Below are 26,752 nucleotides of genomic sequence, written 5' to 3'. Positions count from 1 at the left end.
TCCTCCTCTATCACTAATTTCTTGTTGAGTAAAATCTTCTAAACAGTCCAAAGAAACACCCTGCGGAGCATTAGGAGATTGCTGCAACTTCCGACGAAAAACCGGATGCGCAGAGACCACGGGACGAGCATCACAAGGAGCCCGAGCAGTACTAGTAGAGGGACAATCAGTGTAAGAAGCATCGATCCCGCCCGAAGAACGAGCATAATCACGGGGTGCACCATCAGAGGTGCGAGAAGCAGACTTACATTCATGACGGGAACGAGAAAACTCGTGCGTAACAGACTCCTCACCCGAGGAACAAGAGGTACTCGAGTCCCAGATATTACCATCCCATTCATCAGGATTCCAATCTAGTCCAGCTTTCGCCACGACCAGACGCACCTTACGCGTCGAAACTCGACCACGCCTGTTCTTGTACTTATAACGAGCAATCCGCACAGCCGCCCTTTCGGCAACCGTTTGGTAAGTGTCAAGTTTGTCAGAAAGCAACTTATTTTGACATCGCAGTAGAGTATTAGAATTCTGAATCTCAACAAAGTGTGCCTCCACATCCTTAAGAGAGATCTGTAATTTCAACAATCTCTCATGCAGAATCCGATACGCAGACAGAATAACCCAACCTCTGCGCCCCAAAGCGGGAACCTCCTCACCCTTCAATACAGGTGCCGTCTGCAAACAAGTAATCACATCAGCCGGTTCCGCCGACTCCAAAGAAGAGTTCCAATTTTCACTCAGACCAGTAGAGTCAGCCCATTCACGGGCTAAGGCTCCATAAGGCGTTGAATCCCATCCGGGAATATCAACGGACAATTTAAGAGTAGATTTAGATTTCTTAGAAAACATCGCGAAAAAAGAAAGAAAAAGAAACGCAGAGAAAAGAAAGGAAGAGAGAAAGAGAGAGAGGAAAAAAAAACTATACACGCAAATATATAAAAAAGAATGCAAAGAAAACCACGCACACACCGAAAGCAAACATAAGACAAACAAAACGCACACAGGTTTTGTAAACAGTTCGTGACGCCAAATGTTCTGCTTGGGTTTTCGGATCAGGTGGAACCCGCTCAACAGAGCCTTTCTAACCCAAACCAGAACGTTACCCCCTCCCTAGGGCCTTTTTACACCTAAATAACCACATATATATGTACCACCTAGGGACAGGGAATTCCTATTATATATATATATATATATATATCAAGACCTCACAGCCTCGCGATCTCAGACAGACCCAGAACTTCCTACCCAGACGGCAGCCACAGTCTCGCGGTCTCAGACAGACCCAGAACCTCCTACCCAGACGGCAGCCACAGTCTCGCGGTCTCAGACAGACCCAGAACCTCCTACCCAGACGGCAGCCACAGTCTCGCGGTCTCAGACAGACCCAGAACTTCCTACCCAGACGGCAGCCACAGTCTCGCGGTCTCAGACAGACCCAGAACTTCCTACCCAGACGGCAGCCACAGTCTCGCGGTCTTAGACAGACCCAGAACTTCCTACCCAGACGGCAGCCACAGTCTCGCGGTCTCAGACAGACCCAGAACTTCCTACCCAAACGGCAGCCACAGTCTCGCAGTCTCAGACCTCACAGCCTCGCGGTCTCAAACAGACCCAGAACTTCCTACCCAGACGGCAGCCACAGTCTCGCGGTCTCAGACAGACCCAGAACTTCCTACCCAGACGGCAGCCACAGTCTCGCGGTCTCAGACAGACCCAGAACTTCCTACCCAGACGGCAGCCTTAGCCTCGCGGTCTCGAACGGACCCAGTACTTCCTACCCAGACGGCAGCCTTAGCACGAGCTCATCCTATTATCACCGCAGTACACGATAGGGGAATCGGGGTTACTATGTATCAGATCACACAAAGACTATTAGTTGAGCACAACCTGTTCTTTAGTTCGAGGGGCTCTTTTCTCCCTCATTCAGTTACCACTTACCTGATCAGGATTAACATCTGTTCATGTCAAGATGAATCTGACTAGAAGAATAGGCTATCCTCCTATACAAGGATACACAACACATGCTGACTCACAACAAGCTAAATACTTTATTTAATTGCTACATGCACACTCACAGAATACATCATATATACAACCTGCAAGGAAAGTAAAAGGTTAAGTTATACACTTCAATAAAAAGGGGTCGACATCACCTTAGTCGTATGTAGCCTGTGCTCAATGGTCATCTAGGTTCCCTTCTCGTCTGTGCCTCGGCTTCGCCTGGAAGTCACACCTCCGCAGTCGCGGATCTACTCCCTTCTCCCTCTCCGAGTCACTGGAACCTCTTCCTCATCGGCTACTCTCTCCTCTTTAGATTCAAGTTCATCATCTGTCTTCCCTGAAATAAGTAGTAGCTTTTCTGCTAACGGCCAGGTGCCGCCTATGGACTAGAAGCAAGTGCCAATATCTAACTCAGACTTTCACTAATATAGAGGTGCATTCTCTCATGGAAAATTCCAGCTGGAAACCTGCGGCCCACCAAATTCCTGTACCTCCCCGTGCCAAGGACACGTTCCCAGCCGGCCGGCCTGATGTAGTGTCTTCGGCAGGGGAAGAATACACTTCTTCGATAAGGGCCGGCCTGAACCGGTTCTCTCCGAGCGAATAACACCTCATAACTAAAATATCACCCTTCACCTAGAAATGTCCCAAGCTGCCGGGGCAGAAAGAAAGATGGAGTCTCTCCTGTCTGAGGCCTACCAGGCCTGAATTCAGCACGACTCCATGAAATACCCTCACTATAGGGCAGGTTATCCTTAATACTAACGAATCTATCCCCTAGGCTATGTATGTAAGCCCTGATCTATGGGGAGGAGCACAGGATCGTGTCAAAGTGTCTAATAAATAGGCTCTATTCACTACTCTAATCCTTAGACTTGGATGGAAAGAGACTGAAGTCATATTAATCTCTCTACAACACAAGAAGGCCGGGAAAATCGAGCAGTACAGAAGCCCAAGCATGACAGACCGCCTAATGCCCACATCAGTACACCCACATCCAACACACTGCGGGTATGGCACACTCTCACTAGGAGGTTGCGGCTGACCACCTTCCCATCATCCTACACGCCCATACATTTTAATGCTGCTTTCCCCCCTGCACTCCACGAGGGGTCCTTCGAAGCATGGCAAGAGGGAGTCTGTCTCACGAATTCCCACCTGTTTCACAAAGGTGAGATTCTTACCTTTCAAGAATGCAGGAAACACTGACCACCAAAGAGGAGTTCCACTATTTGCAGCTTAAACATTGGGTGCAGCAACCCCTGGTGCGGCTGGCCACCACCAGGGACCTGCTACCCATAGAGATGTTCGCCCAATCGGGATCCACCTCCAAGGGTTGCATCTCCTTTCTGTACGCGCTCATACAAGCCCTAAGCCCCAGGTCGACCCCGCAATATAAACGATTTTGGGATGCACTTTTGGGTAATCCTGTAGCGGACAAGCAGTGGGAGCGGTTACATAACGAAATAGCGAAATTCAACCGCTCGATGTATCTGAAGGAGGCGCACTACAAAATCATGTATGACTGGTACTTATATCCCCAGAAACTACACAAGATCTTTCCCACCACTTTGGATAGGTGTTGGCGGAGTTGTGGGCTTTTGGGCGACTTTCGTCATATCTGGTGCGACTGCCCCTCCATCCAGCCTTTCTGGAAAGAGATCCTGTCCCAAATCAAACTCATGTTAGGCTACCCTATTCCTCATACTCTGGACCACACCTTGCTGGGGGTAAGAGACTGTGATGGAGACTCCCACCCTCGGGTCATGCAGCCCTTACTCACCCTGCCCGGGTTATCACCCCTACGCCGCTCTCCCTTCCAGGGCGCGCGATCCAGAGTTTCCACCAAAGCGTCCGTGACAACAGGAACCCCGCCCCTCTCTCTATTGCAGAAATTAATCCCGACCGAAGACCCGCCGGAAGGGATACCTCCTGAACCCGGAAGTCCCTCCTCCAAGTTCCCAGCAGGAGACAGAAAAGACGGAAGGCGAGAGACAGAAGGCGTCGGAGGATCGTGGCAGGAGATTTCGGCTGGAGGTGCGACGGAAGGAGAGGACGGGAGTGGCGAACCTGAAGAGTGGTCTGAAGACTGGTGGAGTCCCCCGGAGGTGGCTGAAGAGCGGCCGTAACTCGGAGGAGAGTTACGGCGGAGCCCGTAAGTACCAGCTTCCTTCGATAGAATAACATAGTTAACCCGTATGTACAGTAGTTCCCCTGTATATATACTCCCTCTATATTAGGCACACCATTGCACCCTGATAGGAGCCCTTTGTAGATATTGTACAGCATCTTGCACTGTGTATATAGTAGCCCACACAACCCTTTTCCGAGCACCCCTCTTTTCTCAGAACATCCATCCTTCCTCCTCCCCTTCCCTTTTTCCTCACGGTCTCTTTCGCCTTTATCACCCCTGGCTGCGGTAACGGGCATAGAGCTCCAGCAGGACTAACGGCTCCCTCTGTTTGTTTCTCTTACTGCCCTCCGAGGAGCCCATCCAACCTCATCCCTACGGCAGACGGCGAAGACCTGGAAGTCAGGGGAGCCCCATCGACGTCGACCGCGACAGAAGAATCCAACACTGATTTTCCTCCTGTTCGGACCTGTCTCAGTGTACTCTCCTATTGCACGCAGTGCCTAGGCACAATAAAAGAACAATATTGCACACTATATCCGGCCTCCTTGCCTGTTTTTCCAGCCCGCCGACTCCCCACGCTCACAGTTGGTGTCAGAAGTGGGATTGCCTGGAAGCATGGAGGCCGTGATGAAGAAAATGGCCGAATCTCAGGAACAATTGGGGAAACTAATGGAGCGTTTCTTGAAGACAGCCGAAGATGACCGAGGCCAGCTCCACGATGTAATACGGGGACAGGGGGACACCCATGAACAAGCCATGGGGAAACTGACCTCGGTGCTAGAGCATCAGAGACCCACAGCCTCCCTGCCTTCAGTGGTTCTCCAAAAGTACGTACCAGGGGAGGACCCAGATTTCTTTTTTACTAACTTTGAAAGATTGGCACGGCTGCCTCGTGGCCTGTCGACCGTTGGGGTCACTACCTGGGGCCCTTGTTGACCGGAGACTTGCAGGCGGCATATCAACAGGCAAACGTACAGGGTAATACCCCTTATGCGGACATCAAGAAATGCATCCTTGAACGGTTGGGCATTGATAACGAAACCTATCGCGTGAAGTTACGTCAGATCAAGGAAGGGCCACAGGAAACCCCCAGAGCGCTATCTTTCAGAATCAAAGACCTGACAAATCGATGGTTGAGACCGGATATCTCTACCAAGGAGGACATCTTAGAAAAAATATACTTGGAACAATTCCTGATGTCGTTACACCCCGGCACTCAAAGGTGGGTGCGACAACATGCCCGTCTTACCCTGGAAACCGCAGTGGAAATTTCGAGTGCCTATAGTCGGGCACAGGAGATACAACGAAGCAAGGAAGAGCATTCCCATAAACCCCATCCCTCCATAAGCCTCCGACCTCCCCGCCCTTCTCTTCAGAGACGACCTGAACCCTCTCCTCTGGTTCCATACCCTCTGCTGTCCCGACCTATCAACCCCGGACCCCAGTGCTACAGTTGTGGGGGTTTTGGTCACATTGCTCGGGTATGCCCCCACAAGGAGGAACCCATGGAGGTGGGACTTGCCCGGAACTATGTGTGCTCGGTCCCAGGTATGGCACCTCCGTCGTTCCACTGTCCGGTGAACATCGATGGGCAACCGCTTATGGCTTTGGCTGACTCTGGGTATCGACAGAGCGTTATCCGGCCTCAGATCCTGCCGAAACCTGTGGGCCATACGTCTAGTATGGTCGCCATTCTGTGCGTTCATGGAGACACAAAAAGATACCCAACCACACGTGTACAAGTCCAACATCCCAAAGATCCCGGAACCACCCTTAACGTTGGTCTTGTTCCTACTCTCCCGGTAGAGGCCATTCTGGGAAGCGACTATTCTGGCCTACCCGGGCTTCTACAGGACACAACCGATTCCCTGACCCACTGGTGGGGAGAAGCCCCTTTCCCTCAGGGGCCATCCTCCCCTGGGAAGGAACCCAAAACCCCGAAAACCAAGACACAAAAAAGGAAGGAGAAAAGAGAGTACGCTGGTGTTTTCCCAGTGGTCCCGGACGAACACCCGTGGCAAACCGACAGAGAATTCAGGGCAGCACAGCAAGAGGACCCCGTTCTGCAGGAAGCTTGGGCCAAGGCCTTAGACCACGAGGATCCCCTTATCATAGGTCCTTATTTCTATAAGAAACATGGGTTGTTATATCGGAAGGGAGGGATCCAACAAAAACCCCAACTTCTCATACCTGGCCCCTTCCGAGAGAAGGTCCTGTTTCTTGCCCACAGCCACCTCTTGGGTGGTCATTTTGGAGATGAAAAAACCAGCCAAGCGATTTTAGAGAGATTCTATTGGCCCGGGGTACACCAACACATCAAAACATATTGCAGGGAGTGCCCGGTGTGTCAAAAACATAGTAGATACCGGCCCCCTCGGGTACCCCTACAGCCCCTTCCTCTTATTGACGTCCCGTTCAGTAGGGTAGGGATGGACATCATAGGGCCCTTGATACCCTCTCGAAGCGGCTGTCGATACGCCCTCGTTATCGTGGACTACGCCACCCGCTTCCCCGAAGCCCTTCCGCTGCGACAACCCACTACCCAGAACGTTGCCAAAGCCCTCATCTCTGTGTTCTCTAGGGTGGGATTTCCTCGGGAGATCCTGACTCATCAGGGCACTCCTTTCGTCTCAGCCCTGATGAAACAAGTCTGCTCCCAATTGGGGATTAAACAGATACGTACCTCGGCGTATCACCCACAAACCGATGGGTTAGTGGAGCGATACAACACCACATTGAAACAATCCCTAAAGAAATTGTTGGGTTTAGAAGCGAAAAGGTGGGAGGAAATGTTACCCCTTGCCTTATTCGCAATCCGTTGTAAGACCCAGAGCAGCACGGGTTATTCACCCTACGAATTGCTGTATGGCCGACCCCCTCGGTCCCTATTGGATATGGCCCAAGAAGCCTGGGAAACAGAACCAGACCGCACTCGTCCCCTCCCAGAATACATAGAGAACCTAAAATCCCACTTATCTCTAATAAGGGACATCGTACACCAGAATCTAGCACAGGCCCAAGAGAAACAGAAGGACCAATACGATAGGGGCACAAAAAAACGGGTCTTCTCCATAGGGGATCTAGTTCTCTTGATGATGCCATCTTCCGATCAAAAACTCTTAGGGCAGTGGCAGGGTCCCTATACAATTCTTCGACAAGTAACCCCTGTCACCTATGAAGTAACCATGGATCCCACAAGGGGTACCACGCAGATATATCATGTCAACTTGCTGAAAAAATGGGAAGGTCCCCGTCCAGTCCTATCCATCTCTGTTGATCAAGAAGCTCTCTCCTTTTCCCCTTGCATAGACCCCGTCCTACCCGCACAACAGTGTCGTGAGCTACAGCATCGCCTCTATTCCTTACGTCAGGTGTTTTCTTCTTCACCCGGTCGTACCACCATCACCGAACATGCCATACAAACGGTTCCTGGGAAGGTGGTCCGACAAAGGCCGTATAGGGTTCCTGAAGCCCGCAGGGCGATTTTACACCAGGAAATAGAACAAATGTTAAAAACGGGCATTATAGAACTCTCGGTAAGTGACTGGAACTCTCCAATAGTACTCGTACCCAAACCTGACGGATCTGTTAGATTTTGCATCGACTTCCGGGAAGTCAATAAAATCTCTTCCTTTGACACCTATCCATTGCCCCGTGTCGATGAGATGGTCGAACGCATAGGGAAAGACCAGTACATTTCCACCTTAGACCCCTGTAAGGGGTATTGGCAGATACCCCTCAGAGAAGAAGACCGAAGGAAAACAGCGTTTTCGACCCCGAAAGGATTGTATCAGTTCCTCGTCCTCCCGTTTGGCCTCCATGGCGCACCCGCCACCTTTCAACGAGCCATGAATCACATATTACGGACCCACACCCAGTACGCAAGAGCGTATCTAGATGATATAGTCATTTATAGCGATAACTGGCCACAACACTTGGAACACCTCCACAATGTCATCACCTCCCTGGGTTCTTACGGTTTTACCATTAACCCTGCCAAAACCACCCTAGCGGCTCAGACAGTAAAATATTTGGGTTACCTTCTGGGTGAGGGCCTAATCCGACCCCAGAGAAGTAAAACCGAAGCAATACATTCTCTCCCGTTTCCCCAGACCAGAAAAGACCTTCGCGCATTCCTGGGACTCCTTGGATACTATCGGAGATTTGTGCCTAACTTCTCCCAAAGGGCAGCCCCGCTCACTGACCTGTTAAAAAAATCCACAAAAACCAAGACCATCCTTCAAAACCCGACGCCCTCCTTATGGCATGCATTTTCCGACCTCATAAATGCCCTGACCTCCAGTCCTGTGTTAGTGAGCCCGGATTACTCACAACCGTTCCTACTCCAGACGGATGCTTCAGAACAGGGACTGGGGGCGGTACTATCACAAAAAGACCCCGCTGAGAACGAAAAACCCATCCTCTACCTCAGCAGGAAATTATTCCCACGAGAAAAAAACTATGCCGTTGTGGAGAAGGAAGCCCTGGCAATCAAGTGGGCTGCGGAAAGCCTTCGATACTACCTCGAAGGGCGAGACTTTACTATCTTCACCGATCATGCCCCCCTTGAGTGGATGGCTCGGAACAAAGGACACAATGACGTGTCCTACGCTGGTTTTTGTCGCTCCAACCCTACCGCTTCACCACGGTACATCGAAAAGGCATAGAACAGGGCAATGCAGACTTCCTCTCCCGCTACCCAATGGCCACACCCGGTACACGAAAGACAGCTAGGGGAAGGGAATGTGACGGAGACTCCCACCCTCGGTCATGCAGCCCTTACTCACCCTGCCCGGGTTATCACCCCTACGCCGCTCTCCCTTCCAGGGCGCGCGATCCAGAGTTTCCACCAAAGTGTCCGTGACAACAGGAACCCCGCCCCTCTCTCTATTGCAGAAACCAATCCCGACCGAAGACCTGCCGGAAGGGATACCTCCTGAACCCGGAAGTCCCTCCTCCAAGTTCCCAGCCGGAGACAGAAAAGACGGAAGGCGAGAGACAGAAGGCGTCGGAGGATCGTGGCAAGAGATTTCGGCTGGAGGTGCGACGGAAGGAGAGGACGGGAGTGGCGAACCTGAAGAGTGGTCTGAAGACTGGTGGAGTCCCCCGGAGGAGGCTGAAGAGCGTCCGTAACTCGGAGGAGAGTTACGGTGGAGCCCGTAAGTACCAGCTTCCTTCGATAGAATAACATAGTTAACCCGTATGTACAGTAGTTCCCCTGTATATATACTCCCTCTATATTAGGCACACCATTGCACCCTGATAGGAGCCCTTTGTAGATATTGTACAGCATCTTGCATTGTGTATATAGTAGCCCACACGACCCTTTTCCGAGCACCCCTCTTTTCTCAGAACATCCATCCTTCCTCCTCCCCTTCCCTTTTTCCTCACGGTCTCTTTCGCCTTTATCACCCCTGGTTGCGGTAACGGGCATAGAGCTCCAGCAGGACTATCGGCTCCCTCTGTTTTCTCTTACTGCCCTCCGAGGAGCCAATCCAACCTCATCCCTACGGCAGACGGCGAAGACCTGGAAGTCAGGGGAGCCCCATCGACGTCGACCGCGACAGAAGAATCCAACACCTATTGTCCTCCTGTTCGGACCTGTCTCAGTGTACTCTCCTATTGCACGCAGTGCCTAGGCACAATAAAAGAACAATATTACACACTATATCCGGCCTCCTTGCCTGCTTTTCCAGCCCGCCGACTCCCCACGCTCACAGAGACCCTATCCTGAAACGCCAAACGCAGAGTGATAGGTCTGTCATGTGGCTTTGCCTAGGGGCAGCTAAAATTGCAGTAGCTGCCGCATGGAAAAAACAAAAGGCACCATCATTAACCCAATGGCATGCAAGGCTGTGGAGGGTGCTAGCTCTGGAGCGTATGGCCGACATAGTGGATGATACTATAAAAGGGTTCGAATACATATAGTCCCGACTGGTGAGTTACTTATCAGAAGGCCTCCCGTTGACAGCAAGCGGTCCATGACTAAGGGCCCTTAACCTGTTCCATATATAATGTTATAGCAGTACAGCTGGCAGTTTGCAGCTAGGACGATGCCTTACTATGGGCCCAGGCGCCCAGCCCTCATGATCACCTCCTTATCATTTGAACCATGACATCAATGTTGTGTTGGTATTTTAGGTATATTAAGTTTCCTTTCTATGTTCCTCTTTCTAGAGGGTGGATTGACGGAATATCGTAGATAATCAAATGCAACAGATTGCACGTGTAAATCTTAAAATGGCTTTTTTTTAGGCCACTGAACTCGTGACCAAGCTGTAACCTACATACATTCTCTGTAACTCGTGGCCTACTTTGATAATTATTACTTGTGTACTGCATTCCTGTATCAATCTCTAAATTCAATAAACAGAATTTGAAACAAAAAAACTCTCCTTTAATTAATATAACCTAGAACAATTATAACGATACCTGTATTTATTTCTGCTAGTGAGCATAAGCCAAGGGGCCGTTGTCTAGATAGGATGAGCTGCAAGACACGAAGGAATATTTCCTAATAATTTTGATGACTAAGAAAGTATACACCATGGGGCACTTTCCATATGTGTCTGTAAATATAAAAATAACTACTGCGATAGTGAGTGGAATGACCAGCGAACGTTGTGTTAAAAATCAAGTAAAAGACTGATTTAAAATTTTGTATAGAACAAACATTACCAGAAAAAGAAAGTGCTTGGTTATGAAGTGAATGAACTATTTCAACGAAAGATACCAACACTGGTAACAGACACTGGTCATAAAGTAAAAAAAAAAAAAATCATAGGATAATATTAAGAAATACGCAAGAATATATGACTGCAGTGATTTGCGAGAAGATACCCGTTAGCTTCGGGGCACAGCACACTGGTTAGCAGGTGGCAGCTTATTGCAAATTACGAGTCCTTTGGTAGATCAGAGTACTAAAATTCAGGAGTTCTAAATCATCCACTTTCTACACCATTGCCCTTTGTAATGTATTAACATTCAAGAATGTACCATGCCCTAAGGGCATGTATGTGCGCCACATGGCACTTTGAAAAATGCAAAAAGTGCATTTTTCAAAGAAATTGCAAATTACCACCAACCTGAATTTGGTGGTAATTTGCGATTCCTTAAGCAAAAATCGCATAACTTGGGTGCTTCCTACATTGCATTTAAGGAATCGCAATTTGGAATTCCTTAAATGCATTTGCAAAATAGGGAATCGCAAATTTTGAGATTCCTTATTTTGCGAGTGGGTTTTTGTGTACTACATTGCACACTGCCTAAATTGCGATCGCAAACGGTGAAATTCTGCGAATTTCAGCGTTTGAGATCGCAATTAGGCTTCATACATATGGCCCATAGTCACTTATAGTCAGGTGGGTTAGAATGTGTTGCAATAACAATAATAGTTAGGCCAAGCAAAAGTGTCAACACAAATAAGCCAAACACCAGAAAAGATGGATTCTACTCACAAAGGCTGAGAACCAATGAGGGCTTCTGCTGCTGGATGACACCTGCAAGAAAGGGACACAGTGAGAACACATCAGGCAACCTCTTAGGATACACCTCACATTTCCCATCAATAGCTATGTCAGTAGTATGTACCCTCCCTGTAAGCAGGTCTTTGAAAAGACAACCCATGAACTGGATGGGGTGGGATTTTCACTTGAGGAAGGCTGTTGCTCCGGTTTATTCGTTATTAATAATAAAAGCACTACATACAGCTATATTGGTAACTTCTAACCACTGCAAGGAACAGATTTTACTACTAGCCAATTCACCGAATTTTAGCAGGAGTATTTTTTTCACCGAACTTTGACATATCCTTGCTGAACCTAACATTTTCCTCCTGGACAGTTCCCTTAGTGGAACAGGTGGGAGGCCTGCTTAGCAGAGAAAACAAAACCTCGTGCTTGGCAGTGAATACACTGATGTGTGTTACAAATGGAGAGTCTATTAGTGGGGAAATAATTGAGCAACTGATTGACAAGTTAGTTGATAGAGTGTGAGGGGCTGGGTCAGTGACTGAATATTTCAGTAATTAATTGGGGCATATGTACAAATAAATGAGGTAGCGAGCGGCTGGATATTTAAGATCGCAAGATAAAGAATGTGTGACTAAATAAAGTTTGAATAACCCAATTGGCATATTTATTATTACTGTATTATCAACTATCTTGTAAATTTGCTTCCCACTTCACCCAAATTCAATTCATCAAACAGTGGTAGCAAGGTTCAAGTTTCCAATTTCCATTGGAATGCTCCCTTCCCCTCTTCCTGTCATCACCCCCAGTTTTCACCGCTCTTTGCACCCCTTTAACTTCAAACAACACTCTCCTCTTCTTCCTTTCATCCTTACTCCCACACCTCACACTTTGTCCTGACCTTAATTCATGGTCATCCCATGTTCTCCTTCCATACACTTCAGTTCTCCATTCCCAGCACTTCCCATTTGTATTCTTTTCTCCCTGCTATCACCATCCGCAGGCCCCCGTTCTCTTGCCCTCCCTTCCCAATCACTCCCATCAAACTGAGCTATAACGGCTCCAGCTTCTGATGGCCTGTGGGCCGTGGAAACATACTTTTTATATGCAACAAAGTACGAGCCATTTCTAAAACGTGCATGCCTTCACTTACATCTTCTCTTAGTTATTGATAGTAATAATAATTATTATCCTAACCAATTAACATAATACATTTCAGTTGAGCCAGAGAACATGGCTAAAGCATCAGTGTGAAGGAAAATCACATTAACTGCGCCTGAATTTCATTTAAGAATCTGTCAATCCGATTTGGCTGAAATGTGATGAGTAATAGTCCAGAATCTTCCTAAGCACATTCTTTTTTTCAAAAATGTATAACTGAAAGAGTACAAGTTCCATTTATAGAAACTCTAAAACTTAGCACATTGCATTTGCCCAAAAGCAAAGAGGGTGACTTTTGTTTCAACCAATCTGCTTTCATAAGAAATTCTGCTAAGGTCAAAATATGTTGTCAAATAAATGGCAGTTCACCAATCAAAGAAAAAAACGAAGGAATGAGCTGCACACTAACCAGAATCTAGTGCTACCAAGCAGTATGACTAAAGAATGACTGCATATTATTGGGGGATCACTCCTCGAATGAAAACAACGAAACATCCAGAAGTACTGCTGGTTAGACAAAAGGGTCACTAATCCCGGATAATATCTGGCAGAACTAAAAAGGGAAAATAGCTTTTGTGATCGTCTTGGAAATGTGCTCTACTGGAGGGATGCTCGAGATCTGTTTGCAGCAGGTTGATTACTTTGGTCTTGCTACTCAACTACTCTATCACAAACTTCCCTAAAAGGTGGGGACTACCGGAATATCAGAGGTCCTCTCAATTACAGGGGCTTCATAATAGTTTTACATTGACATGATTTGCTGGTAAGCCTATGCAGCATATCTCGCTTCCCCCTCCGGGGCAATGGGTCCATGCACTCATCTGGCTGACAATCTGGCTACCGCAAGATCGACAATTTCAACGACACCCTGCTGTGTCTAATCCAAGAAAACTGTGAATAAATTCAATGTGGATCTTCAGTAGTCTACGTACAAAAGTAGGGTAGCTGCTCCTAAAGAAAAGAGTAAAAGAGGGATGGTTGGAATAGTCTTTGGTCAGGGAAATCTTCCTTATCGGAAGATCGAGCCCTCACACACCCAAATGGGTATCATGCTTCATCATGGAGCTTTGCTCCTCGTGGGGCCGGCGCTGCAAAGCCCCACAGGCCCCACAAGAGGGCTCTTTATCAGAGATCTTCTTTATTTGCTATTATGATGAGTGACGGAATGGGAAGGTAGGGTAGTGCGTATAGTCAGATGTGTTTTAAATCTACCATTTGGTTTTTATAGAGTGGTCCCCTTGGCAGGGATAAAAATTCAAGTGTGAGTTTTGTCAGTGGGATATTAGTAACTATGACAGCCTCACAGTGTATCTACTGAGGTCGACATGTTTCAAGCATGAGTGCTCCAGAAGGTATCTCTGGCATTTCTTCAAGACCGAAAAGTAATATATCCCTACCCTAAATCAAAATGGGATATGTGACTGGGGTTACAATGATTTTTAGAAAAACCGAAAAATCTTCTATACTATTCTACTTGTATCTTGAATCATTAGCTAGATCTCAAATTCCAACCCTGCTGGTGTATTGGGAAATGTGCCTGTGACGGCGAGCGACCCCCTGACCATCACTACAACGGCAGCGACCGACCCAACATGGCCGCCGTTGACACTCCCGGAAGTACAGACAGCGGACTAGTTGCCTTTCCGGAAGAGGCGGGTGTTTCCGCTATAAGAGACTGGCCGGAGTGGACGAAAGGGCGGAAGGCGGCGGAATCGAGAATCGAGGCGAAAGAAGAGTGGAGGGCGAACAACGACCAGGAAGAAGAGTGGAGAGCGAACGGTGACCAGGAACAAGAGTGGAGAGCGAACGGTGACCAGGAAGAAGAGTGGAGAGCGAACGGTGATCAGGAGGAAGAGCGGAGCGCGAGCGGCGAGGAGAGCGGAGAACGGGGACGGAGGATTGAAAAGGACGAAGAGTGGAGAGCGAACGGCGAGGAGGAGAACGACTGCTCGTGGAGCACTGCCCCTGAGATCGCAGCTCTCCCAAGAAGTGAGGAGACTGGGTCTCCCATCACCACGGCCCCGGAGGGTCGTGGCAGCAGGCAAGTGCCGAGCGGGTATTCCGGGTTCTTTAAGGGGCTGTGGTGACGCATGAAGGGCACCCACGAACAGTCACACATTGTCCCTTCACCTTAGGCACCTAAGCACGGACGACAGGGCCCTGGTGACGGTCGGCACTACCTTCCCCCCCCCTATGTTAACCAATATCCAGACTATACTGTAGTCTAAGCCTGGTTTCTTTTCTTTCTTTTATCCCTCCCTTTATGTGCCTAAACCCACGAGTACCTGTGAGAAGATACTGGGGGACACGGAAGAGGCCCAAGTGACAGAATCAGCCAGAGAGAACCTAGTGATAAGGAGATCCTGCGACAGTCTATGGAGCCATCTACCTATGTGGTGTTAACATATGGACCTTTCTAGTAATAAAAGAAAGCTAAAACAGCTCAAACTTAACTGCGTGAACAGTACTTGTCCGACAGAGAGAGGGAGGGTGGAAGCTCACCACGAGGGAAATACCACAAAGTGGTGTCAGAAGTGGGATTTTCTCTGTCTAGAAAAAGATAGGACCCCAACATGGAGACCATAGTTACCCAGTTGGCAGAAGGGCAACGCCATCTGCAGCTTGTGTTCGAAGAACAGGCCAAACAAGCACAGCGGGACAGAGAGGTTCTGCAGACTGCCGTAAAAGAACAAGCAGCCCTCCTAACTGCCAACCAACAAGTACAAGATACCGCAATTCAACGCCTTACAGACACTATAGCAAGTGCCAGGGTACACCCAAACGTCCCGGGTTCGGTGCTGCAGAAGTTTCAGCCAGGAGACGACCCTGATTATTTTTTTCTGAACTTTGAGAGGGTGGCTTCTACGGCCGCGTGGCCACCAGAACGATGGGGACAATATATCGCGCCCCTCTTATCGGGAGAGCTACAGGCTGCTTATCAAGCCGCCAACCCAGCCAGGGTCACCAGTTACGCAGATGTCAAACGGGCTATCCCGGAACGGTTGGGTTGTGACCAGGAATATTATAGGTCCCGGTTCCGAAAAGAGAAATGGACTGTAGGCGACAATCCGAGGGCCCTGTATTACCGTATACGTTATTTGGGCAATCGGTGGTTGCAACCCACCACCACCTCCGTTGACGAGCTCACCGAAAAAGTATACCTAGAACAGTACCTTGAAGCCCTACCCTATACTACGAGAGCATGGGTCAAACAACACCCCAACCTCTCTGTTACGGTGGCCGTGGACCTCGCCTGTGCCTACCACCGATCCCCCGAGTTCAAAGCTCCTCCGCACAGACCCCATGTAGGACCCCCAAAGCCCCCAAGTAAACCAATCACACCCCACTTAGAACAGAGAGGTCAAGTGTTCCCTCGGGCCCCGGTCAAAACTACTCCCTCCGGACAAGTCCCGTCAGGACCCCAGTGTTTCCACTGTGCTGAATGGGGACACATAGCCCGGCACTGTCCTTCCCGACCTCCCCCACAAGAGGCTATGGAAGTGGGGTATACTAGTTACAGGAACAGCCCCTGACCGATATAGAAAAAGGGTACATATAAATGGAAAACCTGTTCTCGCTTTTTTAGACACAGGGTGTCATCACACTGTAGTAGACAACGCTCTAGTACGCGGCTCCCAGTATATAGGTAACTAATGTATACAGGTGACTTGCGTCCACGGCGAGAAGAAATTGTATCCCTTAGCCGAGGTCCTCCTAGATATAGAAATGGAAACCCTGTTACGGAGGGTGGGGGTGGTGTCGGCCCTCCCTGAATCAGTCTTACTGGGAACGGACCTCCCTAGATTTCATGACTACCTACAAACATCCGCCCTTTCCCCAACCCCGGTAACATGGCTACGTGATGCCCCTTTTCACAGTGAAGAGTTACAGGAAGCCTCCCCTAAGACCCCAAAATCACGAAGGGAAAAAAGGAATGACCGGATCAGGTATCTATCAACCAAAGCTGTCTTAGCCTCCCCTATCTTTGCCTCCTCAGACTTATCCCCAGGAACAGGACGGAGCTTCAGAGCAGCCCAAAAGGACGATACCACCTTACAAAATGCTTGGGAGCAGGTCCAGGAAGAACTACCAGACAAGGTAGGACCCTTCTTTTGTGTAAAAAGGGGGTTGTTGTACAGAATGTCACTGGAAGGGGGTAAACGAAAGGAACAGTTGTTAGTCCTGCGTCCCTTCAGAGAACAGGTACTAGCTTTAGCCCACAGCCAAACTGGGGGTGGGCACTACGGTAAAGAGCACACGCTAAGGTACCTATTACCCAAGTTTTATTGGCCAGGAGTCTACCAAGAAGTAGCCAGGTACTGTGCGGCTTGTCCCCGCTGTCAATTGATTAACATCCCTTCTATACCTAAAGCCCCGCTCCACCCCTACCCATAATAGATGTGCCATTTCAAAGGTAGGGATGGATCTGGTAGGCCCCCTGATCCCGTCTACTCGGGGACACCAGTACATTTTAGTGTTGGTAGATTACGCAACAAGATATCCAGAAGCCATACCTCTGTCGTCCATAACGACTACAGCGGTTGCCCATGCTATGGTCTCGTTCTTCTCCCGTGTAGGGTTCCCCCTCGAACTGTTAACCGATCAAGGAACCCCGTTCATGTCCCGACTAATGAAGCAGGTGTGTGATATTCTCAAAGTTAGACAAATACGCACATCAGTTTACCACCCTCAAACGGATGGACTGGTGGAACATTATAATCGAACCATAAAAACCATCCTGAGGAAAAGCATAGACAAAGCAGGAAGGGATTGGGACCGACAGCTGCCTCTCGTTATGTTTGCTATCAGGACACACGCACAAAAATCCACAGGGTTCTCACCGTTCGAACTATTGTTCGGAAGAAGTCCACGAACTCTCTTAGATATGGCCGTAGAACAGTGGACCGAGGACGAGGACGAAGGAAAACCCCTACTTCAATACTCTGCCTCACTGAAGGACACTTTATCCTCCCTATGGGAGGACGTCCACTCCAATATGGAAAGTGCACATAGCCGACAGAAAAAACAGTACGATCGACATGTGCATCTTCGGGAATTTTCTCCTGGGGACCTGGTACTTATCCTCTTACCAACATCAGAGAAAAAACTCCTAGCCACGTGGCAAGGTCCCTACAAAATAGTGAATAAAGTAACCCCTGTCACCTACCGGATAGCCGTACCACACAAAAAGGACATAGGTCAAATATACCACATAAACCTCCTTAAGGCATGGGAAGAATCCCCAGCCCAAACCTCGGTCCCGGAAACAACCGTCCAACATATCACAGTGAGTAGGCCACTTGAAGTAATCCTCCCACCCCAAGACCAGAAAGAAAACCGCCCCTAAAGCTGGGACCCCAACTGACTGAGACCCAAAGAGACCAAATGCTAATACTATGTGCAAAGTATTCCTCTGTCCTGTCAGGGATCCCAGGAAGAACGACATTAGTACAACATGACATAATCACCAACACTAAGCAACCCATTAAACTACGACCCTATCGCATCCCCGAGGCCAGAAGACAAGCAGTAGACCAAGAAATTCAAGACATGCTAAAGGCGGATATAATTGAGCCCTCTAATAGCGCTTGGTCTTCTCCAGTAGTCCTAGTCCCAAAGCCCGATGGCAGTATTCATTTTTGCATTGATTTCCGCCAAGTAAACTCGGTGTCCAAATTTGATGCTTATCCCATGCCAAGAGTAGACGAGCTAATCGAGCGTTTAGGAGGGGCCAGAGTAATGACCACCATCAACCTAACGAAAGGTTATTGGCAAATTCCACTCTCACCAGCAGCCAAAGAGAAAACGGCCTTCTCAACCCTCTCAGGCTTATATCAGTTTAAAGTGCTGCCCTTTAGCCTACACGGGGCCCCTGCTACCTTTCAGCGGTTGATGGATGCCATCTTAACCCAACATCGACACTTCGCTGTTGCCTATCTAGACGACATCGCAGTGTATAGCCCGAACTGGAATACCCATCTCATTCATCTAGAGGCTGTCCTACAAACATTAGAGAAGGCCGGTATTACGCTCAATCCAAAGAAAACTACGTTCGGTACCAACCATATAGAGTACCTGGGTTACGATATTCGTGATGGCTGCATAAGACCACAAATCAACAAAGTAAAGGCTATTGCAAACCTACCCCGACCCTCTGATAGGAAAGATGTTCGCTCCTTCCTTGGGCTAGTAGGATATTATAGGAGATTCATGCCCCAGTTCTCTGAACTCGCAAGCCCCCTTTCCGACCTCCTCACAAAAGCCCATAGTGGAAAACGCATACCGTGGTTCACACCACAAGAAGAAAGCTTCCAACGCTTAAAAAGAACTCTTTGTTCTGCCCCCGTCCTTCTATGTCCGGACTTCCAGAAAACCTTTGTACTCCAAACCGACGCTTCAGGGAGGGGCCTTGGAGCAGTGTTATCTCAACCAGATGACTCCGGTGACTTACGCCCCATCCTATATCTTAGTAGGAAGATGTACCCCAGGGAAACCAAATATGCCACAATCGAAAAAGAATGCCTTGCTCTTAAATGGGCGATGGAAGCCCTACAGTATTACCTCTTGGGACGCCCCTTCCTGTTATTAACCGACCATGCTCCTCTCACCTGGCTTTCTCTACACAAAGACTCCAACCCCAAGGTCTTACGGTGGTTTCTTTCTTTACAGCCCTTCTCCTTCGAAACAATTCACATGCCTGGTAAACTCCAAACAAATGTGGACTATCTTTCCAGGGTTCCGGTTCTCCAATGGCCCGAACGTCCATTCCCGGGGGAAAAGCAGTGTGACAGAGAGCGACCCCCTGACCATCACTACAACGGCGGCGACCGACCCAATATGGCCGCCGTCGACACTCCCGGAAGTACAGACAGCGGACTAGTTGCCTTTCCGGAAGAGGCGGGTGTTTCCGCTATAAGAGACTGGCCGGAGTGGACGAAAGGGCGGAAGGCGGCGGAATCGAGAATCGAGGCGGAAGAAGAGTGGAGGGGAAAGATAGTCCACATTTGTTTGGAGTTTACCAGGCATGTGAATTGTTTCGAAGGAGAAGGGCTGTAAAGAAAGAAACCACCGTAAGACCTTGGGGAAGAAGAGTGGAGAGCGAACGGTGACCAGGAAGAAGAGTGGAGAGCGAACGGTGACCAGGAAGAAGAGTGGAGAGCGAACGGTGATCAGGAGGAAGAGCGGAGCGCGAGCAGCGAGGAGAGCGGAGAACGGGGACGGAGGATTGAAAAGGACGAAGAGTGGAGAGCGAACGGCGAGGAGGAGAACGACCGCTCGTGGAGCACTGCCCCTGAGATCGCGGCTCTCCCAAGAAGTGAGGAGACTGGGTCCCCCATCACCACGGCCCCGGAGGGTTGTGGCAGCAGGCAAGTGCCGAGCGGGTATTCCGGGTTCTTTAAGGGGCTTTGGGGACGCATGAAGGGCACCCACGAACAGTCACACATTGTCCCTTCACCTTAGGCACCTAAGCACGGACGACAGGGCCCTGGTGACGGTCGGCACTACCTTCCCCCCCCTATGTTAACCAATATCCAGACTATACCGTAGTCTAAGCCTGGTTTCTTTTCTTTCTTTTATCCCTCCCTTTATGTGCCTAAACCCACGAGTACCTGTGAGAAGATACTGGGGTACACGGAAGAGGCCCAAGTGACAGAATCAGCCAGAGAGAACCTAGTGATAAGGAGATCCTGCGACAGTCTATGGAGCCATCTACCTATGTGGTGTTAACATATGGACCTTTATAGTAATAAAAGAAAGCTAAAACAGCTCAACTTAACTGCGTGAACAGTACTTGTCCGACAGAGAGAGGGAGGGTGGAAGCTCACCACGAGGGAAATACCACAGTGCCTTAGATCAAGACAGTGAACCGCGTTTTAACTGCGGCTCAATGTGGTCCCATGCAGATATGAATTTGTGACCTACACCTCTCTGCCCATCTGTAGGTAGAATTTGAAATCTAACTAGTGATTCAACATACACCTAGGTATAGTGAATTTTTAGCCCTGCTGATCCAGAAGTGCAGGAGGCCTATAAACTTTGTGATTTTAGATGGACCCACTGATCTATCTGGGCAAGTGCATTGCCATATCACAGAAAACTACATGTGGAAACATCTGCTCAGCCTCAGCTTGACCTGAAAGATGCGTGACTGAACAGGCCCCCTTTCCAGCAGCATATTGTCTTCCAGGTGAAGGAGGAGGGGCTTCTCCGTAGCAGGGTGGTGCCGAACAGCCAACCTGCAGTGAAAAAGTGCAGTGGGCACCACCATTTAATTTTACTTTCTGTGCCTTAGTCATCTTGTTCATATGTGAAGAGTGTAAAGAAAACGGAGAGTGTGAGGCCTGTGTCATACCAGTGAGTGGGGCTTGCACAGTCTGTCCACAGGTCACCTAAAGAGTGTCCGTGAGGGCTGATACCCTTGTTTTAACTCACATTGATTAATTTCACTATAAGTTGTTTTTATTTTTCATTTAACAAAGTGTTTCATGTCCTAGCGAATGCTGTCAAATTAGATGGCTAAAAACACTTCTGTCATGGCTAGAGGAAGGCAGAGACAATGGACGAACAGGGAGAGAGCACCCAAAGGTCTGGCTTGGTTCTAAGAGCACGAACCGAACCATGAAAATATCTGGCTTGGAAATCATGCAAAAACATTGTGTAAAATATAGTCAAGTCTGTAGGAAAGTGCCCCTTTTTGCATGGTCAACCCTTAGCTTTTTGCCTGATATATGCTGCACTTTGACTGAGTGTGCCCTGGGCCCCTTGCCAATCAGGTTTCCAGGGCCTGTATTTGTTGCCAAAACTGTACCATTGTTCCCACTATTGTCACACCTCCGGCCCACTTATAAGTCCATTGTAGAAGATACCAGTGGAATCAAGGGCCTTGTGACCAGAGAGGGTCCCTTAGGGACACAGCATGTATTGTGCCAACCAAATGAACCATACACCAAACACATACACCCTACCATTGCACACTATGTGTTGTGGTGTAGCTAAACTAAAAGAGTTGACATTGCACACCTTCCTGGGTGCTATGCCTACACACCACTGCCTGTGGCTAGGTAAGTCAACCCTTCGGCAGGCCCTACAGCCCTAAGGCAAGGTGTACTATACCACAGGTGAGGGCGTAGCTGCATGAGCAAAATGCCCATACAGTGTCTGAGTCCATTCTTAGACACTGAAAGTGCAGTGAAGCTATTTTGAGTACCTGGGCTAGGAGTTTGTCAACACAAACTCCACAGCTCTATGATGGTTTAACTGAAGACCGAGAAGTTTGGTATTAAAATTGTCAGCATATTAAACCCACACTGATGCCAGGGATAGTTATATTAAAAAATGAACTCAGAGGGCATCTTAGAGATGTCCCCTGAAACAGGAGTAGCTTCTAATGTATCAACTGACCAGTCCCTGCCAGCCAGCCACCACTAGACAGATTTCTGACCTCATGGGATGAGAGCCTTAGTGCACTCGGAGGTCAGAAACAAAGCCTTCTCTGGGTGGAGGTACTTCACACCTCCCTCTTGCAGGAGCAGCAGCACTTGGCGGTGAGCTTCAAAGGCTCTCACCTAGTGTTATGCTGATTTGGGCAGCTTCAATTAGTGGAGATGCCTGCCCCCCTGTTCCAGACTCACTTTTTGGCAGCAGGACAGGCGTGAAAATTAATGAGCAGAGTATGAGTGTCCACCTTGGCCTACCACACCCCGAGGGTGGCCAGGAGCTGAGGTGAAACCATCTCCTCAAAATTCTCCATCTTGGTTTGGAGAATTTGGCCCAATAGGAATAGGGATGCGTCCCTCTCCTCATAGGAAGGGGGTACCTAAAGGGTGTAGGCACAGTAGGGGACAGTATCCATTGGCTACTGCCATCCAACCTCAGTAACGCCCTTCAATTTAGTATCTAAGGGCTCCCATGAACCCAGCTCCTCATATTACGATGACCTAAGAATAAGAAGGGCTAAAGAGCTGTGTAGCAGTGATGAAGGAAGATAACAATTGACTTGGCCCCAGCCCTACCGGCCTGTTTCCCACTTCAAGGACTCTGCTTGCAGAAACAGGTGTGTCCTCCAGCCAGCAACCTCCAAGAACCCCAGAGACCTGAGCCTTTGACAAAGACTCTTTTCTCCCGCGGACACCGCATTTGTCCAGAAAGAAACAACCCCAAGGACACCGGATCCAGGCAGATCCGTGACACTTGCACCACTCTGCACCCAATACCCACAGCCCGAGTCTGATTCACCTGTCCTGTGAAGTCTCTCCAGAGCTCCTTACCTCATCTACATCAGTGGCTGACCCCTTCAGGACTCCACAATGTCGCCTGCAGCCTCTTCAAGAATGGCCTCCCTGATCGTGACTGGACCCAGCTAAGAAAATTCAACACCAAAAGGCACCTCTGCATCCTCCAACCCCTGATTTTGGGATGCCCAGCCGACAGTGCCCAGGTGTCCCCCAGCTACCCAACTTACCTGCCCAGCCATTAGTTGCCTTCGGCCCGCCTCCTGGTCCGAGCCTGCAACCTCTTTGGGAAACCGACAACTTCCATGGAAAAGCATTGCGCTCCCTGCGCTGATTTGCACCCTGCACCCGGCCGCCCTGCCCTGTGCAACTGGTGGTGTAGTCTTGGTGCTGCCTTCGTGGACCCCTTGAGCATGCTTCAACCACTGGGGCCTTGCCCTATAACCACAGGTACTTACCTGTTAATCCGTGCCTGTAAGAGGTGCCCCTGGACGCCACAGGCTAACAATGGGCTCAGTGACGTCTGCACCCGGCCGCCCCAGTGCCCGTGGTGATGCAGTACCTATCTGAAACTGAACCTTGACCAGTGTTGGTCAAAGCCCCTGAAGACTGAGGGTTGTAAGATGCGTGCTAACCTCTTACCTCAGACCTCAGTTTCCTTCCATAGGATTGCATTGTGTTTCTCCTATTGCAGATAACTGTCTAGCTTTACAATTGTAAAGTCTACTGCATTTGACTGAAAATCCCAAAGTATTTAATTCACTGTAAAGCATTATTTACCTACTTGCAAAACTATTCCTCCTATATCTAGAGCAGTATTACTGCTATTCTCGAAACTGTTTACTTACCTGCAATAGAATTTCACTTGGTTCTAGAAATAAAATAATAAAGAAAAATCTTTTTTTACAAATAATTGGTCTGGATTCAGTCTTTGAGTGCGTGGTATCATTTCTTGCCTTAGTGTGTACAATAAATGCTCAGCACAGCCCTCTGATAAGCCTAACTGCTCAGCCCAGCTACCACTAATTGAGTGTAAGGTATTATCTACTTTATCCTCTGCTATACCTTTGGGACTCACTGGACTCTTTGCACACTATATCTCTTTTTGATATAGTATATGCAGAACCAGTCTCCTCCAAAGTCTCTCTGAAATTCAAAAAAAATATATTTCTTTAACATGAAAAATGTTTCACCTTAGTACATCAGATTTTTGTCACTGAATTGAGAGGGACTTTTTTAAATGGATAGCTTTAAAACATGAATTTAGAAACATTGCTGGCACCCTTCCCCAAAGGGAGTGCCAACAATGTACTAATAAGCAAGCCAGTTGTGATGCATAACCTATATGATTATAGATGGAATGATATTATAGTGTATTAAACAAAACGGAAGAGGACTTGTATATTGCACATCCTGAACTCATGTGTTTGGAGGTGCCCTAATAAGTGACAATGAAGAAAACGGAGGCTCTGTGCAATAAATTAATATCCTAGGCTCACACAATCTGGTCAAGCGAAAAAGTTGGGACTGATGGCAGGTCTTCTTTTTTCACATTGTGCAATTTGACCTCTAGATTGTTATCTCTTTTGCTCTTTGGTTTTAAATCAAGGATTAAGGATTAATGCTTTATTTTTCAATTCTTGGCACATGAGGTTAGTGATTGGGTGGCGAGCAGAAGCCACATGAAAGTTCCGTTATTTTCGGCTCAAGAGTCCATGATAAAGGACCTTGAGCTAAGCCAGAGTGAGGCATCTAGCGTGAACCGGTGTTATTACGAATTACATAGGACTCTGTATCTGTACAACATAAACTTCAAAATGCAGGAACTTGGTTCACACATATCATTAGGAAATGTTGGCCAGGTTCCTAGCTAACTCAAAGTGCCCCGTCTGAACCCCTAACCTTACCAGATGCTATCTGCAACCTCAAACATACCCACAATGTATTCCCCAAGGAAATCGTTGCCACAGATCTAACCTTTCATTGTTTACTTTTGCATGCCCAAGGTAAACACAAATTGGCTTTTCAAAATTTGTTGAAACCATTGTATTCTTGTAAAGAAAGAGTGTGCTGCAATTATTAGGCAGAAGAAATAAAGCACTGTAACCAACATTACAAGAATGGTGAAAATGTTCAACAGCTCAACCATCATAACATAGCTATGTAATTATACTCCCACCTAACACTAATAGACAGCTAAAGGACAAGGCTGAGTAAGTGTACATTGGGTTATCTTGTGGTACAAATAAATTTGTGATTCAGTTGTCTTGAATTGTGCAAAACACGCATTCGCTGTTTCTAACACATCTTGGTTCACATCCCGGAACCTTGTTTATCTACAAAGAATAAAAATTCTTTCGCACAAGTCAAGACAACTGAATCCACAAATCAATTTGTAATGCAAGATTACACAATATAAACTTACCCAGCCTTGTCCTTTAACTCTCTATGACTCTTGCTTTAATGGGTAAGGGGTTTCCAATTTCTGAGGACAACTGAGCATCTTGTATCTATCCATTTACCATGGACCATTACCAACTTCTGGGATGCTTACCTCTTCATTTCACATTCCTACCAAATACTACCAATACTAAATAGAGCATAATTGTAGTACCCTCTGCCACATCACTTGGGAAGGCCTAACCCACATACCCGAGTATGATGTGGCAGGAAGCTGTCCTGTGTAGAACAGGCTATTGTCATTTGGATAATAGAGGTTGGAGTCAGTAGGACTGCATCTCAGTCATAGTGTACAGCATTCTAGAACAATCCAAGCAGAAGTGCTACTCTACCAAATGTAATGCAGAGGATGTTAATATAATAAAAGCACTGCTCCAATTGCACTGTGTCAAAGGTGCACAGCTGATGCAATGGTTGGTTTGGAGCAGTTAGAGCTGTCTCCAACTGTACAAGCAAATACAAGGGAATCACATTCTATGTGCCTTAGCCTTAGACAGAGTGTATGAATAACAGGGCAATAATGCTTGCTAAGAAATCAACTGCATATATAATAATTCTTCAATATATTTTTGATAGAAATGGGGGTCTCTAGTTGGCAGAGGTAGGTACCTTTGTCCAAATAGGGACCCTTGCTTCTAGTCAGGTATGGGAGATACACACTTTAACACCACAAATGGACACCACACCAGTTTAGAAAAATAAAGTATCTTTATCTAAACTCAACAAGACCAAAACGACAAAAATCCAACATACAAGTATTAATAAAATGACTTTAAAAAGGTTTTAGGCAACTTGGTCCATAGAAAACTATGGATGCGTGATTTATCTCAAAGTACCTGTAGTTGCGACATAATTCACAAGGCCAAACAGCCACACCAATGGCAGGTATAGAAAAACAAAGAGATGTGTTGTTTCCTGAGACCTTGGGGATGGGATGCAACAGTTTTGCTGCACACTAGAGAGTGGTGCGTTGGGTCTGGTCTGTAGGGGGAAAGCGATGTGTCGATTTTGAGGTGACTCTGATCCGCTTCTGATCCGTCGGGAAACCTTGCCGCACAGGTAAGATGCGTGGAAATCTGGGGTGCGTAAGTGATCGATGTGGCAGCGTCCAGCGGCATTAGGTCAGTTTCTTCAGCCGTGACCCCTCGATGCATTGGTTCTTGCAGTGGCGACAGGTGCTGCGCAGGTTTTGGCAGCAGCACAGTGATGCATGGAGATTCTTCTCACAGTGAGGTGCTGCATCGGAAAAACTGACACAAGAAAAGCGATGCATCAATTTTCTAGTAGTTATGTTGCTT

The 26,752-nt window shown here is 48.0% G+C and overlaps 1 protein-coding gene across 9 annotated transcripts in view; it reads right to left on the bottom strand.

Moving 5' to 3' along the window:
- The window catches only part of LINGO1 (leucine rich repeat and Ig domain containing 1), a 3,568,664-nt gene that overhangs the window by 2,328,509 nt on the left and 1,213,403 nt on the right, over positions 1 to 26,752 (bottom strand). For all 9 annotated transcript variants that reach the window (XM_085643857.1, XM_085643861.1, XM_085643859.1 and 6 more), the window contains one exon: positions 11,590 to 11,631. The gene's annotated coding sequence lies outside the window, so the exon portion shown is untranslated. The remainder of the gene's footprint in view (positions 1 to 11,589; positions 11,632 to 26,752) is intronic.

Source organism: Triturus cristatus, chromosome 3_1 (assembly GCF_964204655.1).
Source record: "Triturus cristatus chromosome 3_1, aTriCri1.1, whole genome shotgun sequence".
NCBI lineage: Eukaryota > Metazoa > Chordata > Amphibia > Caudata > Salamandridae > Triturus > Triturus cristatus.
This window is presented reverse-complemented; position numbering and strand designations above follow the sequence as displayed.